The sequence below is a fragment of the Palaemon carinicauda genome, chromosome 15, assembly GCF_036898095.1.
Source record: "Palaemon carinicauda isolate YSFRI2023 chromosome 15, ASM3689809v2, whole genome shotgun sequence".
Taxonomy (NCBI): domain Eukaryota; kingdom Metazoa; phylum Arthropoda; class Malacostraca; order Decapoda; family Palaemonidae; genus Palaemon; species Palaemon carinicauda.
Genome location: NC_090739.1, coordinates 88,441,666 through 88,446,665, shown reverse-complemented (window position 1 = coordinate 88,446,665; position 5,000 = coordinate 88,441,666). Strand labels below are relative to the sequence as shown.

The window sequence follows — 5,000 nt, the reverse complement described above, 5'->3', positions numbered from 1 at the left end:
GGCACGGCTTAAATGGTCGCTTTCAGCGTCATTTTATTAATATTACAGGAAAAACTCATCCTTCCTTAAATTACATTATTTCACATTTCTTTGCAGCTTGCGAAAGGTACGAAAGTGACGGGAAAGGTGTTGAAAGCTTGAAATGTAAAGCTTCACGTGTCAAAACATTAACACTCCCTCTTCCTAAAGAGAGTACTACCAGCATGGCTGCGGAAGCAGTAACATATGATAAAGACAGGTCTTCGCCTCAGTGTTCCTTGTGTTCTGCGGTTGGAAATACTGATAAATTTCACTTTATCCATAAGTGCCCTAATTTTCTTTCTCCTACAGATAAAGTGCATATTTTAAAATCTAGAAATGGATGTGTAAAATGCGGCCAGTTTAATCATGTTTCCGGTAAGTGTCGTTTTAAATTCAAAAGACGCTGTTCAAATTGTAACAGCTGGCATATGACTTACCTATGTGATAGGAGTCAGTCACCAGACAGAGACTCTAACAATATTAATAACTGCAAATCCAAGGTGGAAACTTCTCCTCAAATAAGCAGCGGTGTTGCCGTACTTCCTACTTGTCAAGGTGATTCCATTTTACCCACCTTTTCATTTAAAGTTGGGGGAACTGTTTACAGAGGACTGAAGGACAGTGGTTCGCAGAGCACGTTTGTCACTAAGAAATTGGCGGAGGAGAATAATCTTAAAATCATTAACTCAAAGGTAAAGCTAACAGTTAATGGGTTTAATGGTAACAAGGAGTATTTTAATGAAATTGTTGAAGTTCCTGTTACGATCGGAGATAAATCCTTTATAATTTATTGCTTGGTTGTACCAAACATTAATGTAGCATTGAAAGTACCTCTGCTTGGTAGATTAGTTTATAAATTTCAGGCACAAGGTGTTAAATTAGCTGATCAATTCCTTAATAAATTTTCTCATGAAATTGATAATGTTCAGCTCATTTTAGGTACAGACTTCGCTTACTGTATTGCAGGTACAGATACAGTTTTTGGAGGAATAAATTCATCGATGTATGCCGAGTGTCATGCAGGTATTTTGCTGTCTGGTAGCATTGATTTAATGATTAAGAATATTGATAATTTAGCTGATACGAGAGTGCAAACCTCGGCTGTTAGTAACCCATTTGAGTGTAGTTCTGCTATTCATATCCAGAGTAGTCCTTTCTGCTGAACTCTAAAGTTGATATTTTTGCCGATGATGATATTAATACTAACTTTGAGGTAAACTGTTCATTTTCTGTAATAAATGAAAGAGGCATGCTTATGGAGAAACCACTGCAATAGGCCACTGATCAACTTCTAGAGTCTGAATGTAATTATTACTTAAATTACGATCAGAATTTCTACAATGATGAAAGTATTGAACTTAACAACCAGTTGGTCGAATTTACCATCAAAACCCTTCGTCGTAGGGAGTCTGATGGACGTATTATCGTTCCCTTGTTGTGGAATGGGAAAGTTTCTCATTTACTTTCAAAAGAATGAAAATCTATCTAAGTTGATATTAAGGTCTAACCTCAAGAGACTTAAACGACATCCAGAACGTTTGCAGCTCGTTGACCAAACAATTAGGGAGCAATTGAAGGCAGGCATAATTGAACCCATTTATGATTTAGAGGTGTTTAAAAGTGAGAACCCTCAACATTCTTTTTTACCACACATGCCTATCTTTAAACTGGATAGAGATAGTACCTAATGTAGAATTGTATTTTTGTCCAACCTTAGGGATTCATCCAATAATATATCTTTGTCACATAACCAGTGCATGTAATCAGGGCCTACGTTAAACCAAAAATTGTCCTCTTCCTTTTTACAGCTTAGATTTGACCAAAAGTTACTCATATTTGACCTTAAGAAAGCCTTTAATATGTTATCCTTAACAGAAACTGATCAGTCCAAGTTGTTATTTTTTTGGTACAAAAATGTGAATCAAGGTGATTTTTCCTTATTGGCTTTTAAGAATGTAAGATTACCTTTTGGCCTTAGATGTAGTCCCTTTTTATTAATGATTTCATTATATTACATACTTGTGTTACAGCCTTCAGAGGATTCTCGAATAGCAGATTTAAAGAAATCTATCTATAACATGATTTATATGGACAATGGGGCTATTACTGCCAACACTTCAGAGGAGTTAGAGTGGTCGTATAAACAGCTTTCAAATATATTCAATCCCTATAAATTTGACATTCAGCAGGTTGTAACTAATGACTCTACTTTACAGGATGAAGTGGACCGCGAAGCCGAGGCAGCTACGCCTTTACGTAACAAGTTGTTTGGTTTAAACTGGGACCGATGTTCCGACGAAATTTTCACTAAACCAATTTGTCTTGATCCCAATGCTAATACTAAAAGGTCTCTTTTACAAACAATTGCGTCACAGTTTGACCTTTTTGGTTTTAATATGCCATTGTTTAACCGCTGTAGATTGTTCATGCATCAATTACAGTGTCAAAAGAATTTACATTGGGATCAACCATTAACGCAAGTATTGCAGAGAGAATGGATTAATATTTGCAGGCAAACCAACAGAGCTCCTCCTTTAAAAATTGCTAGGTGTGTTGGTCCACGAGATGGCAATTATGATATTTATATTTTTTCAGATGCTAGTAAGGACATATTTGGTTGTGTACTCTATTTACAGCATATTGAATCCAATTGCTTAAGCTTTGTACATGCCAAAAACAGACTTGTAAATAAGCACCTTAAGAGTAAATCCATGCCCTCTCTGGAACTTAACGCAATACATTTAAGTGTTGAGTGTGCTCTTGAGATTCACAAAGATTTGTCTGGATCTGCTTGCTTAAAACCCTTAAAGGTTAATAATATTTACGTATATACTGATTCTCTCTGTGCCTTACATTGGCTGAACTCTGCTGCCTTGAAATTGGACAAATTAAATAAACATTCTCCATTTGTCGTAAATAGACTTCATAATATACAAAGAATGTGTGAAACGGTTCCTATAAAATTTAGCTTTATTTCAGGGAAAAACAATCCTGCGGACATAATCACCAGATGTGTGTCATACAACCAGTTGCAAAATTCTTGCTTTTTTTCAGGACCAAATTTAAGTATAAATGAAGTTCCAGAATTGTCAACTACCATACCAGCATTTGAGATGCCCACTGAGGTTCAAGCAACTCCTTCCACAGCTCAGGTTATTGAAGTTGCTAACAATCTTATTGATATTAATAATTATTCCAATTTCAGGAAACTTGTATTGATTTTTCGCAATATTTTCTTAGTGGTGCACAAGTGGAAGCTGAAAGCGAAAATTGCTTGCTCACCAGTCGCTAATTACTTTGCCCAGGCTATAAATTACTTGTTAAACAATGAACAAAGAAAGTATTATCCTGAGGTATATTCTTACCTACAGCATGGTCTTAATTCCAGAAAAGACATTCCTCCTATTATAACACAACTTAATGTATTTTTAGATTCACAGGGTCTTCTGAGAGTTAAGAGTAAATTCAAAAAATGGAATTATGGCTTAAGTGGAAATTACCCTTTATTATTGCACCCAGACAGTCATTTGACCAAACTAGTTATTTGGGATGCACACCTCAAATTATTACATTCAGGATGTTATTCTGTATTAACAGAGCTCGGAAAGCATTATTACATCCCTAAACATTTCTCAGTTGTGAAAAAGGCTCTTAAACAGTGTGTTCATTGTCGTAGGTTTAATAATCGTTATATAAGGTTAAATCAGAACTTTTACAGAGACTTCAGAGCAGATCCTCCTACGGTTCCTTTTTCTAACATATTTATGGACTATCTAGGACCCTTCAATACGAAGGATGGAAAGGAGACCCGTAAGGTTTGGTTACTATGTATCACCTGTACTTGGTCTAGGGCAGTTAACCTCAAAATTTGTAGGAGTTTGAATGTTGCAGAATTTTTAAGAGCATTTCAGCTACACTGCTTTGAGTACGGGATTCCTCAACTTTGTATTAGTGATCTTGGAACTCAGTTGGTGGCAGGAGGTAATACCATAACGTCCTTCATTAGTGACCCTCAGACGCAATTATATTTTGAGGAAAATAATGTAAAACCCCTCTCCTTTCAGCAATATTTCAAAGGCTGCAGTCAATTGGGATCATTAGTAGAAGTCTCTGTAAAAATGGTCAAAAGATTAATGTTTGGAGCAATTAAGAATTTTGTATTGACGTATGTAGACTGTGAATTTATTGTCTGTAATATTGTGCATCTCATTAATCGACGACCTATAGCCTTCAAAGAAGCTGTTCGTGCTGAGACTGACCACGTGCCCGAACCAATAACGCCAGAACAGCTCGTGCGAGGCTATGAATTGACTTCTCTAAACTTTATCCCTAATCTTCAACCTCTTTCAGTTGAAGATCCAGAATTTGACCCGGATAGTCCAGTTATTTCTCAGAATTACCTAAAGTTGTGTAAAATTAGGCAGATCTTAATAGAGACCTATCATAATGAATTTCTAGGTACTCTGATTCAGCAAGCAGTTGACAGAAAGGGGCGGTATCGTCCCGTTACTCATAAATTATTAAAGGTTGGTGATGTTGTATTAATTAAGGAGGAACATACCAAAAGGAATAATTATCCTCTAGGCATAATACTAGAAGTTTTTAAGAATGATTTGGGTGAAGTTACCCATGCTGTTATTAAGAAGGGAAAAACAGGCCAGATATCAAGGTTGCATGTAAATAATATTATTCCAATACTAGAAAACACAGGAAGTACCAATTCAGCTACTCCTGATGTTAGTAATTCTGTTACTTCGTCCTTAAGGCCCAAAAGAAAGGCTGCTATATTAAGCCAAGAAAGGACAAGACAGATGCTTTAATCTTTATTCAGTGTTTGTATTTTTTTGTATTTAATTTAATTATTTTTACATTTCTTAAATGTATTTTTTCTTACAATTGTCCTGTTATATATGTTTCAGGATGGAATTTTTTCATTTCTGAAAAAATCCCATCTTCGCCCCTGGACTGTACAAGATATT

General features: G+C 35.7%; 1 long non-coding RNA gene across 1 annotated transcript in view; it reads left to right on the top strand.

Moving 5' to 3' along the window:
* Positions 1-4,428: 4,428 nt before the first annotated feature.
* The window catches only part of LOC137654330 (uncharacterized), a 1,598-nt gene continuing 1,026 nt past the window's right edge, over positions 4,429-5,000 (top strand). The window contains exon 1 of the long non-coding RNA XR_011046596.1: positions 4,429-5,000. This exon is cut by the window's right edge and continues 800 nt beyond it. This is a non-coding gene — a long non-coding RNA (uncharacterized lncRNA).